This window comes from Ambystoma mexicanum, chromosome 1p (genome assembly GCF_040938575.1).
Source record: "Ambystoma mexicanum isolate Mex_15411 chromosome 1p, UKY_AmexF1_1, whole genome shotgun sequence".
NCBI lineage: Eukaryota > Metazoa > Chordata > Amphibia > Caudata > Ambystomatidae > Ambystoma > Ambystoma mexicanum.
Genome location: NC_090921.1, coordinates 350,954,689 through 350,968,521, shown reverse-complemented (window position 1 = coordinate 350,968,521; position 13,833 = coordinate 350,954,689). Strand labels below are relative to the sequence as shown.

General features: G+C 43.1%; 1 long non-coding RNA gene across 1 annotated transcript in view; it reads left to right on the top strand.

The window, feature by feature from the left end:
- The first annotated feature begins 439 nt into the window (after positions 1-439).
- LOC138511175 (uncharacterized) overlaps positions 440-13,833 on the top strand; it is a 32,565-nt gene continuing 19,171 nt past the window's right edge. The window contains exon 1 of the long non-coding RNA XR_011280612.1: positions 440-500. This is a non-coding gene — a long non-coding RNA (uncharacterized lncRNA). The remainder of the gene's footprint in view (positions 501-13,833) is intronic.

Below are 13,833 nucleotides of genomic sequence, written 5' to 3'. Positions count from 1 at the left end.
CCGTCGCAGGGAGAAGGAACCCTTAACTACACTGCCTGAGCAGTGCACCGCCTTGTGAAGGTGAAGCAGGAGCTTCCCTTCAGCAAGGTAAGCGCGGAGCGTATATCCGCCCCCGACCGCTGATTGCATTGCACTCACCATTATTTTTCCACAGCGAATGTGGATTACACGTACCGATGCCGTGCAAAACCCCAGCCAGGCCCGCAAAGGTGCTGAAAATCACACCTGAGCCATTGCCACTGCGTGCATCCGGCTGCAGGTACACGGCGAACTTTCCGAGATGGCCGTCGTGATCCCTACTTCCTAGCTTTCTTTTGCCAGCAGTCCACGGACCCCTTCGATTGGCCCGCACTTCCTACAAAGTAACCAATCCGGAGCCGGGAGGCGTGAGCCGGCATCCGGAACAAAGGCTACTTCCTGTCCTAGCCTGTCTTTGCCTGATCTTGCCTCTTGCCAGAGACCCTGCTTCACCAGACCTGTAACCAGGTCACAGACCTAAGGTACTATCGCATCGCACACCATTCTGATATCTACTAATACAGCCTTTCTCAGTGACCTTACTTCCTGGCTGCTATCATGCTTATGCATCACCACTGACACTATTCATATGGTTTATTGTCCTATGGCATCCTACGGCTGCTGCACAGCTACCAATTTTACGAGGTTTGCTCCTCCAGCCCCATACATTTCGGCACTCAGCCACATGTCATCAACCTCCTGATTGCTAGCACCTTTGCCGTATCCATAGCTCTGCTTGCCTATTCAATGTACGCTTTGCATACTACTTGCTCTACCTTAGTCTCTCCCACTGACTCTATGCCAACTAGCACGCATAAAAATAAAAATGTACTTCGCCAATTGTAAATGAATGACCTATGCCTTACATCGATCGCTAGATGCATGCAATATAACGATCACTACCAAGCGTGAAGGGGTTTTATACGTGCCGTTTGCATTTGAGAGCCTGCTGACTAAACTGCATCTACACCTTGCTAACTGCACCTATCCGACCTATAGTCCAACTCTTTTAACTGCACCTTACCAGACAGTGGCTCTTACCTTGTCTACGTTTAGCCAGATGATACTGTACTCAGCGTTGATAAGTGCGTTTAGACTGTCGGCACTTTGAACTGTGAAACTGTACCTAGCCTATCTATGTCCTGCCATCTAAAACTATATAAAGCCTGACAGTTGGATCTAGCCTGCCTGTACCTAGCCATTTTAAAGTGTACTCTCCTTCCCCCAGAAGCTCACTGTCTCCCGAGCCCTGGTTCTCTCGAAGCTGGATTACTGTAACAGCCTCTATCTTAATCTGCCTGCCTCCACTCTCCGCCCTCTGCAACTCATCCAGAACAGAACTGCGAGACTTGTCCTTGGCCTCAAGCCCAGGGACCGTATCTCTCCAGGACTGAAATCTCTACACTGGCTCCCGGTGGCTGCGAGGATAAAGTTCAAAACCCTCTGCATTGTCTACAAGGCCTTCAACTCTCTCTTCCCAAATATCTTCCTCCCCGAGCCCTTCGCTCATCCGCCTCCAACTCCCTCATGGTCAGCCGCTTCTCGAAGCAACGAGCTGGGGGTAGATCTCTCTCCGCGGCAGGGGCCTACCTCTGGAACAGCCTTCCTGCCTCCCTGAAACTTGAGGAGAACCACCTCCGGTTCCGGAAGCACCTCAAAACCTTCCTCTTTGCTTCTGCTTTCTCTCTCCCTCTCCCCTGCTGAACAGCTAATTAAATTCTTCACTAAACTGCACTGATCCTGCAACTTGACCACTCTAAACTGCCTTCGGTCCTGGTCCCAGTCACTGATCCCCTGGAACCCCTCTGCACTACGGGACTGTCTCTGTATCCCTACAGCCCCCCCCCCTTCCCCAGCACTTGCTCTGCACTTACCTTGCACTTGCCACTAGCTGGCCCTTTTTTATTTATTACTTACGCCACTTACCTTTACTGCACTCCCCCCCCTCCCCCACCCCTGCACTTGCGCGATCTGAATGACACCTGGCCTAGTAGGATCGTTTGTTTTGTCTCCCCTTGTTCCTCCCCTCCCTGCCTAGTCGCGCCTTGAAACACCTGTGTATAGGCGCGTTACAAATACCATATCATATCATATCATACTCTGATACCTAAAACTGTTGCTAGCCTGATAGTCGCATCCAGCCTGCCTGTGCTCAGCCAGTTAGCATGTACTCACTAAATCCAGGTATACAAACTATAGCTGCCCATTACAGGAAGGCTGGGCTACCTCTCTACATCACCTCTCCCTTCATATTAGTAGCATTAACACTTAATTTCGCTACCAAAGATAACATATTGACCCCCTGCACCATGTCCTACCCTACTCATCTCACTCACCTTATCATGCCTGACTCACAACAAATTACAGGGTTTTTAGCGAACCAGCCTCAAAAAGGTACTATCATACAAAGGCCATGTAGTTCCATGGACAGAAACCTAAGACTATGCGCTCGCCTATCCAAACTGCATGAGCTACCACCTAAGAAAATTGAACACCTAAATCTCCTAAAAGAACACCCACCCTTGAAGACTACCACAGAATGTGTTAGGAAATATTGCAATCCCAAAAGACCCATAGAAAGTTTCACTAAACCTACCACTATAGACAGACTCAGTACCACGCACCCCAACTCAGAAAGCCACAAACATTATCTCAAAGGTGTGCTTATAAATGCTAGGTCCCTAGTCGCACACGCAACGGAGATCTCAGATATTCTCGCATATAACCTCGACTTCCTGGCTATCTCAGAATCTTGGCTTCATGACGCGGCAGGCCCTGCCCTATCATTAGCAGTTCCTGACAATTATACCATTTTACGAGCAGACAGGCACACCTCTCGAGGTGGGGGTCTAGCAAACATTGCTAAGATCAGTCTAGACTTGAGAATTACCACAACCACCTCTATGAGATCCTGTGAATGCCTCTCGGTCAAAATCGCCACCGCTAGCTCCCAAACATTAAACCTCTTCCTTATCTACAGACCTCCAGGTCCCATTGGAACCTTCGCTGAGGATATCGCTACGACCCTGTCCAATAACCTAAATAATACCTCCCAAACAATAGTGCTAGGTGACTTTAATTTAGGGTACAGTGACATTAAGGATATCCATTCAACAGCTACTGCTTTGACCCTAAAAGAGCTGGGATTCTCCCAGAAAGTTAACCTTCCCACCCATAACAAAGGTCGAATGCTTGACTGGATAGCGGAACACAACTGTGAAGTAAATATCACAGATACTGTACCCCAGATCTGGACTGACCACCACCTGCTATTATTTACAGCAGCTACGTACCCTGTCACGGCCCAGTCCTCACTTGCCCCTCCTGTGCCCAAGAGGAACAAAAAACTCATCACAGCGGAAAAACAGTTGCCCATTATATTATCTCAACTGAACTTGGTCCCAGACAATATGGATCCCAATGTGCTAGTTGAACAATACAATGAAGCTATTAATAGAGCCCTTAACCACATAGCTCCGTTCAAACTTCAGAATAGTAAACCGAAAAAGCATCTTAACTCATGGTTCACTCCTCATCTAAAAAATCTTAGGCTGATTAAAATAAAACTTGAAACTATTTGGAGACTCTCCCCATCAGTCGAAAACAAACTTAACCTCTCCAAGGCATCATCCCAATATTAGAAAGTCATCCTACTAGCCAAACAGGAAACGTATAATACTAGAATATCTCAATCCAAATCTAGTGTCAGAGAATTGTTCAGTATTCTGAAAGAACTGGAAAAAACTATTGGTCCTCAAGAAAACTGTACCAAGGATAAAAAATGGTGCTCCAGCATACAGTTTGCCCTAACTAACAATGTAGCCAACTTACAAACTAAAATTGCCCTCAAGAAAGCATCTCTAACGGCTCACATCCCGCAGACTATAGCACCACCACCAAAACCCAAACAAGAATCTCGATGCTGCTTCTCTAAGGTATCGACCATTGAGGTAGAAAAGGTTATTCTGGGACTTAAACCGTCCAACTGCAAAGGCGATCAATGCCCAGCCCAACTGATTAAGGATGCTGCGAGAGAATTATCGCCATTCATAACTAAACTCATCAACTCCTCCTTTACCAAAGGCACTGTACCGAATAACTTAAGAGTCTTGGGTACTGCCACTTTTAAAGAAGCAAACCCTTGACCCGGCCATTCCCACTAACTTCAGGCCTATCACGACCGTGCCCATTCTGCTAAAAATTCTAGACAAAGTGGCGTACATGCAAATACAAAACTTTCTTGAACCAACCATCTACTCGGAACCTGCCAATCTGGATTCTGCCCGCAACACGGGACAGAAACAGCCTTAATCGATCTTAATGCCCAAATAGATGAGTACAGAGACAATGGCCAAGCAGCTCTACTCCTCCTACTAGACCTCTCAGCTGCATTTGATTTAGTAGACCATACAGTCTTATGCAGCCACCTTCTCTAAAGCGGCCATAACATGGATCAAGTAATTCCTGGAGTAACCGAACTATGAGAGTCTTCTCTCCATCAGCCTCAGCTGACCCGATCCCTATAACATGTGGTGTACCACAAGGATCTTGTGTGTCACCTACTCTTTACAATGTATTCACAAAGCCCCTCTTTGACGAAATGGATCATCTGGGTATCGCCTACACGAACTACGCAGACGATACCCAGATCCTCCTTCCCCTTTCAGGAGACTATGTCAAGGATCTGGCCCTAGTGAATAGAATCTATAGCATCGTTCAGGCATGGATGGACACACACGGCTTATGCCTGACCGATGACAAAACAGAGCTCATTATCCTAGGCACCCCAACATAAATATACAAACTCAGTCCTGACTATGCCAATTTCATTATCGATGGGGACAACATAAAAGTAGCCAAGGAAGTGAAGACACTAGGCTTTTACCTAGATGCCACCATGAACTTTGCTAAACAAGTTAACTCACTAGCATCAGCTACTGCATATACATGCAAACTTATCAGAGCTAGAAAACAATTCCTCTCCACAGACAGTTGCATCACGCTTGCCAGAGCCCTCATACTTTCCAAACTGGATTATTGTAATGGACTTTACATTGGGGCTAATAAACAGACTATCCATAAAATCCAGGTCCTCCAGAATAATGCCTTGAGAGCACCATTCAAGATTAACAGAAACAAGCATATATCTTCGGTAAGAAGAGAATACAAATGGTTATCCACTTCTGATAAAATTCAACTTAAGATCGCCTCCCTTACCCACAAGTGCCTTAACAACAAAGCACCACCCTACCTCAAGGATAGGCTACGTATAAGAACCTCAACCAGACCCACAAGAAGCAAATGCCTACATGTCCCACGATTCAAACTCGCTACTATAGGAGGACACAGCTTCCCAGTCAAGGCTGCGCAGCTGTGGAACTCCCTACCCCATGGCATTAGAGAACCTCAGCCCTTTGTGAAATTTAGACAGAACTTGACCAATTGGTTGAGAGCAAATGACACCTAACTACCCTGACATGCTTGTACCCGTTGACGCACCAACCTGAAGTTCGACATGCACCTAATTTCCAGGCTATTTGAATCTGTCTCTCTTTTTTGCATTGTAATGTTCCTGGTGCTTGTATATTATTACTGTGTATACTATTATCTTATATCTAGCTGGAATACCTGCACCTGTAAATTAGGTTTCTGGACCTAGATCCTGCCTCGTACATACCTGCCTACTGTAATATGTCTGATGTCCCTTTAGTTTCCTACTTACCATGTACCTGTAACTAAGTTGAGCATTTTCCTGTCTGTTTGCGCCCTGATGCACCAGGGTCTGGTGCGCTCTACAAATAATAAACTAAACTAAGAGAGTGGCCATGGGGGCAAATTATGCACCATCATTGGCCAGCCTGTTTATGGGGCATTAGGAGAACCAATATGTACATGTGGATAATGTATTTTGTGTACGTATCGAACTATGGGTACTATTTGTGGATGATGACTTTATAATCTGGTAGGAAAATGAAAACGTATTTTATGAGTTTGTAGAAAATCTGAATGTAAATGATTTGGGCATTTAATTTACCTGCACTACGGACAGCCAAGGAATTGATTTTCTAATTACTCACCCATATGGAAAGGAGTTCAGAATTATGTCCAAGATGTTCAGGAAACCAAAAGAAGTCAATTCAATTTTAGCTGCTACAAGTTGTCATAGAGCCAGTATCATTACGAACATCCCTATGGGTAATGTATATGGACAAGGAAGAATTGTAGCAAAATGGCATGCTACAAACAGGAATGTGATGTTCTGATAACACGATTTCTGCAGAGATTACAATGAACAAAATCTGCCACGAGTCAAAATGTAAGATGCCAACACAAACAGGTGAACTTCTTAAACCTAAAGTCAAGAACACCACTATGAATAACAATGAAGTGAGGATGATCATGCAGCACATGTTGGCATTAGATCCTGATCTACGACAGTATATTAGTGAGGGACGAACTTTTGTGTACACCAAGGCATCTACATTGAGAACATTACCCAGTCCGTCATTCCTGAGTCAGGTAAGAGAAAACATGTTTACATCAGAATCTCTCTGGCTTTCAATAAGTGCTGCATATTTAGCATGTGTCAATATGTTAAGGAAACAGTGTTTTGATTAATGTTAAAGAACAATTTGAAATCAGGGAGTTCATCAATTGCAGTTCCAAATATGTGGTGTATGGGATCATTTGTTTATGTAGTCTCATATATATTGGAGTACCATTCAGGAACTACGTATAGGTATTCGTGAACACCTGAATGCCTTAGGAACCGATGATCCTACATTACCATTGTCGACTCACTGTCAGGAGCATCACCACTTGAAGATAAAAGAGGCATCTGATTTGTTGGACTGAAACTAGTATGATTCCAACCCAGGGGAGGAGACAGGGAAAAATCGCTGCGACAACTCGAATCAAGGATCATTTGCAGATATCTAACTATTCAGAGGGGTTTGAATACAGACCATGAGATGGCTGTTTTTTTAATTAAAGAATTAATTTGAGACGGCAGGATTGAAATCATTGTGGGTGGTATCCTCCTTGAAAGACATAGGAGCTCATTACAGGGTTGGCGGTAAAGCCCACCGGTAGGCAGTGGATTACTGGCAACCCTGTAACACCCTTAATGCTGACTGATATCCCGGTGCCACTGGGATATCCCAACTGGTGGCGGTAACCGTTACTCCCCATTTCCATGGAGTCCTATAGGACTGCCCGCCAACCTCGTAATGAGCTAGTCCTATAGGAATCCATGGAAATGTGGTCACTGAAGCACTGGCACTAATGCTTCAGTGAAAGACATACCATTAGGGGCCTGAAACCCCAGCAGGTAAGGCCTGCCAGAGGATCCATTGCCCCTACCGGTATTCTCGTAATATGGCGGTCCTGCAACGTTGCCACTGGCACTCTTATTTCCGGACTGCCATACTCGGAATGATGAATATTCACAGCCTGGTGTCTATAACATTACTCATGTGATAATTTCTTTATGATAAACCTATGAAGTGAATAGGAATATGGCTATAATGGTACCAAACGTATGAGGTCACTGTTCCAAATTATAAATCTAATACCAACTGAAATGAGCACTGATAAAGTCTCTTGAAAGAGTCATAAAAATCAATAGAGGTGGTTCAGTGGGTTGCTTGATACTGAATGAGCAGTTTAGTATTTGCCAAGTGTAATAGGGGGTTGTGACTCAATTTACACAAACACATTGTGGTTTTGGTAATATAGTAAGATTAAGTTTGGAGACTAGAGGCATATGCAGGATTTCCCCCCGTTCGTTTGTGAAATAGTAAGTGGCTTTGCGGATCGCCCGTCTAAGTGTATTTGTATGCCGAGCAGGCACCTTAAATATAACATAAGATAAAATGCACAAATTAGTCCAACCAATTGTATACAGGTTATATTATTCTATGTTAAACAATTGGACTTCCCACCTGGGGAATGTTAATGTGTTTGACAGGAATTTTATTCAGAGTCGTTTCCGCATTTGAAATATGCAATATGAGTTGCTTAATATAAGTGTTAGTGCACCAACAAAATCAATAGAAAAGAAATTAGAAAACATCCCATTTGTGCCCAAGTTAGAAGCTTGGCTCAGAAAGCGCATGTGCCATATTATATAGCAACAGGGCATGTTTTGGTGATGTACTGAAGCAAGTACAAGTGTGGTTTGGACCACCATGCGAAATAGTGTGTTAGCTTAAATTTAAGCATATGCGTAACAGAGGGTGAATATTGCACCTATCCCTTTACAAGTGAACAGTGGGTCAGCAAACGCATTTGGCATGAATATGACAAAGGGACTGGTTTGGTGTTATTTACTGTAATGAATAAGAGTGTGAGTGGACTGTCGTGGTGAACAGTTTTATTGTATACATTGATGATTGGTTCTTCTGACATCACAAGAGAGAATTGTAGGACTACATGTGCTTCGGGGGAAAAAGTTTGGTTAAGGCACATGCATATCCATAATTTTTTAATAAGAATTCAACTTCATTCACATTCCATTACATATTTTAAGGGATATTCGAATCCTAATTGAGCAATTTTGATGTTCAAATAACTGGCTTCAGTGATTTACCTACCATTATGTGATTATCAGCATTAACTAGAAATAGATTATCAACAAATTGCCCATTTGTTATACTTGTCTAAGCCGGATTGATATGTGCGGATGACCCAGAGCGTTAATGTGTATTTACTTTATGGATAGCGTGATGTCAGCCAGGCAACGTCACACTATGTATATTAAGGTCTAAGGCTGGGCCATCAGTATAAATCAATGTTCAATTAAGTACAATAGAAGGGTCAATTAAGATGTTGCCTCCTTTTTATGATAGAGTGGAGCACTATGAAGTATTTTTGCAAAGGAGCTGGATTCTTTACACAGACACAGAAATAGGATATGGTGAAGTGTGAGGAAGTGTTGACTGTGTTGGGAGTCCTGCTAGAAGTCTATTACCTTTATTCCTGTGTTTCTGCTGCTGGTGCCTCCCTTTAAAATCCCCACTCCTGTCGCAGAGCAAGGCAGAGTGTGAGGGAGTGTTGACTGTGTTGCCCAGGAGGTTGGGGAGCTTGAGGAGCCTTGAAGAAAACTATCGGACGAGGATGGACCCCAAGTCCGACACACGCTGCTCCTTCCTGATGCCCCGAATAAGGCTGCAATCAAAGATAAAGGTGAGCGGACGTTTGCTAAAACCTGAGAAGGGTAAAAAAACACTCATCCCCTTGTGTGTTGTTACCAAAGACTAACTTGCAACTAGGATCCACACGCCTAATGAAAAACGCTAAGACCTGTTTACAGGATGCCATGGGTGGGGTTGAATGTACTGGTTTTACTAACAAGATGAAGGGCAAAAATTCAGCAAATCTTAGGGTGCCCGCTCCTGAAATTTGACTCTCCTCTCCACTAGCTGTTGGACGTCCGTTCATGGCAAGTGAAGGTGTCCAAACCTATGTTGAACGTAGCGCGTGGGCAGCAACATACGCCTATTCTGAACATCGTCACTGAGGAAGCATGGACGACCTTCTACCAACAATTATTTGAACAAAAGGAAGGTCTAGCCCAGATTGCCCCTCTAAATACAAGTAGAGGGTAGTCATTCCTGATAGACCTTTCAGACGTCTAACTATTAATCAAGAAGGCCGACCATTCTACAGCTCCGAATCCAGATGGCATCACAAAGTCCTTGATTAAGGAAGCCCCTGAGCTGTGGATTCCTTTGGTATTTGATCTTTTTCAACAGGTCATGAGAGTGGGGGTGATCTCAGGGTCTTGAAATCCATGATAATCGTCCCCATTTATAAGCAATGCAACAGGGCCAACCCACCTAACTAGCGGCCAATAGCTTTGCTAGACTCTCTTGGCAAACTCTTGGCAAACTATTTGCGGGCTTTCTCTTGAAACAACTGCAAAAGTGGATCAAAACAGCTGACAGAGAGGCAAGCAGGATTTGTCAAGGGTGTCAGAACGGACTTGAACTTATTTTTGATCAACATCTTAAAAGGAAAAGCCTTCAATGAGAAGACGAAAATCATTTGTAGACTTAAAAAAGGCATTTGATAGTGTCAATCGGCAATGGCTATGGGCAAAAATGAAGATGTGGAATTGTCCGTCTTACTAATTTGAGGCGATCAAATCCCTGTATGAGTCTCTGAATGTTCAGATCTGTCTTAAAGCCCAGGGCCTCCTGACCAGACCAATAGCAACTTTTGGTGGCCTAAAACAAGGCTGCTCCTTTGCCCCAACATTATTTTGGTTATTCATCTCAGATCTGGGAGGAATGTGGGATAAGGCGAGAGTCTTCCCCCCCCCCCCTCGCACCCCCAGACTGGAGACCAACCAGTTACAAGACTACTTTTCACTGACGACATGGTCCTGGTTTACCTCACGCCTAATGGGTTGAAGCAAAGCGTGGATGCGCTCCATGAATACATAACCATAAATTGACTGGCTATGAACCCAGCTAACTTGGTATTGGGCCTGCAAGGTCCAAGGTCAAAATCGGAGTTCAAATGGTATGTCAACAAACAACATTGATACAGACTCAACAGGTGCTCTATCTGGGGGGCTTGATGAACAATAAGACTCATCTACCACCTCACCTGGCCCTAAAGGCTAAACTAAGTACTCTGATTGCTCAGGGAAGACTGCTTCAGAGGAAATACGGAAACCTTTCAGCTCTGCTGCTGTTGTCTTTCTTTCTAGTGAAGGTCACCCCCGGAGTAGCATACAGGGGAGAAGGTTTTCCTCTCACTTCTTGAGAAATATGACCTTCTTTATAGGGAGTGTTTTAGAGAAAACTACTGATGCTCCCCAACCTTATCCCAGCATCAATCATTAGGTTTGAGTTGGGCTTGACCTCCTTGCGAGCAAGACCCACATGGAAAACTCTGGCTCTGTATCGTAAATGTCTGTTGCCCTGTCCGGCTAAACCGTTACACATTTTGGAGTCAGTGTTAAAGACCTATAGCGATACCCTGTTAACAAGGTGGAGAAACAGCTGTGACCGACTCCTTAACCATCTTAACGTGGACCTGGAAGAGCTCATTAATAATCCAGCAAGAGTGAAGTGGAAATTATGGGAGGATGATTGGACCAACACGATTGTAGAAAATAACCAATATAAAGTCCAAACGGCCATGAGGAAAAACACAAGGCTTGGGGCTCACTCCCGAAGCATCAGATCAAATTACCCAACAGATGGTATAGGAACCAGTTCATGCGTTTCAGGATGAACTTGCTCCCAACCAAACAGATTTTGAAAATCTATGGACAGATGTCTCCGACGAGCTGTAGGTTCGGTTTTAAGAAAGGGGAGGAAGAAACACTGAAGCACATAATCCTATTCTGCCCTGGGCTAACTGACAAGCAAACCAAATTCCTGAGCAAGATTGTGGAGGAAAGGCACCTTCAAGATGCAGAAGTATTTTGGTCCTTTGTCCTACAAGGAGTTCTTTCTGGCAAGGAGTAAGGGTGGGAATGGAATTTACCAGAAAGGGACCTGACGTCCATGATTATGAGGGACTTCACTTTGTATTTTGGAACAGGGATTTGTTTCTCATCTTTTCTGGTTTTTAGTTGTGTTTGATAAAAGATAAATAGATTTGTAATAAACCAACTATTAAAAAATAAAATAGGACAATACATTTCTAGGGAGTTTTCACTGGGTTCTTATTGGTTTGGCTTGTGCATGTTCTCAGACACGTTTGTGTAGTATTTTGAGTGTTGGACCTTTTGCCAGCTCTATGGGACAATTTCCGTAAATACACTGTTTTCTATTGGTGAAGGGGATGGACGTGAATTATACATATCTCCGCCATGAGACGCCAACATAAATGGCTATCCACTGATAACAAAATACAGCTAAAAATGATTTCACTGACCCATAAAGCCTTAAACAACGCTGCCCCTAGTTACCTCATGAATAAACTATATAAAAGAACTTCTATTAGACCAAACAGAGCTGGTAACGCCAATTGCTTAGTAGTACCAAGATATAAGCTAACTACGATCAGCGGCAACAGCTTTCCAGTGAAGGCTGCTAAACTCTGAAACTCACTACCACATAATTTGAGAGCAGTCCAACCCTACCAACACTTTAGAAGGAACGCCATCAAACATATCATCTCCAATGACCTTTAGTCACCTTATCTTCTTAGCCGTATCTGCCCTTTTGCTCACTCCACCTCCAGGCCACGGCACACTCCCAGCACTCATATACTCATAGCTGAATAATGTCATACTTTCTGTAATGTTATGTGTAATCTATTTTGTTACTTTGTGATTCCATGCACCTTTATTGTAACCTGTACAAATTTGTAAGCTTTGCATTATCTTATTGCTGCGCCCTGTTGTTTGTTAATAAACAAACAAGCATGTTTACCACATTGGGGTATAATAGAGCATGAGTGGTACCATTGCACCCATTTGGTAGATGTGAAGGTGATGGAGGCGAATAATGGTGAATAGTGTTTATTTACCGTACTGGGTTATATCAGAGCTTTGCACCGATCTAGTAGATGTGTTTTGGAATAATTAAAATGCAAATGTAAACCGGAATTTGAGTATAATATGTGGTTCTCTTCGCTCTGCTTCCCTTTCCTTTCCCCGCATTCGCCCATGTTTTGATTCTCTATTTATTATTCATTGTTTTGCTGCCAGTACTTTGGGCGTCAATATATGTACTATGTTCTTGTTGTATGGTATGATGAATTTTGATCCTACGTTTGTGATATTTTTAGGGAAGCTCAATACATGCATTTCACTTGCACCCCTTTCTGAATTGGGGCATTTGTGTTTAATATCCAACTGAAAACAAAAATCTTAATTTGTATGGTTTTCACGTATGATTTGAACGTTAAGGTTTTCATGTATATTTTGTGCTGAAAACAACATGCCATACAACCCTAAGGAAAACTGGGGTTAACTGTTTTTGACATTAAATAATAAATGGGGGGAAACATGAATAATGTGGACCTCAGTTTACTTGCAATTAACTGATTTTCATGGATATTATGTTATAAGGGAGTCCCTTTGGTGCATGTTGCTAGGCTGTGTTGTGATTTATACTAATTCATGGGACTCTGGGCTAACGGTGGACCTTGCTTACCGATTCCCAGCACCCAATACATAGTACCTATTAGACTATTTTTGAAGTCCCAAGTACTGTGGTAGTGAGCTGAACTTGATATTAGCCCTCATTAGTTACTTGTGTACCAAAAGAACAGTTGACACATTTTGTTTGTTTAGGTGGTTCTTTCTCCTTCGGTTCTATCATAGATGTCTTGTGGTCACACAAGCGACTGTCAAAAAAACAAAGGATTTGGGGTGCAGGGGTGCACAGCTAATTCCGATTTTCAAAAAAATGTATATTTGAACTTTCAAATATATCTCTCTAGTAAAATGTAATGAGATTTTAATTGTTGTTTCAGGTGCAAGAGGGCAAACATCACAAGGCCACTTGGGACATGGACATTGTCAAAAAAACAGCACTGTGTATTGCTACCCAGTAGGCCCAAATGCACTCCTAATGGAACAGGAAGTCCCAATCAACATTCATTAATACTTTGGTAGACTTTAACCTATGGAGGCTTTAGATATACATTTGTATACTCATAGATACTCTAATTCAATACAAACAGTTAACATTTATGTTATGTCGCAAATCTTTCATTAGATAAATACATGATATTCTTCATTCAATAGATTCAGCCTCAAACTTAATTCTCAGAGAATCTTTGAATTCTCTAGTTTTACAACAATACAAGTAATACATTTCAACATTATTGTCTTTCATGAAAATA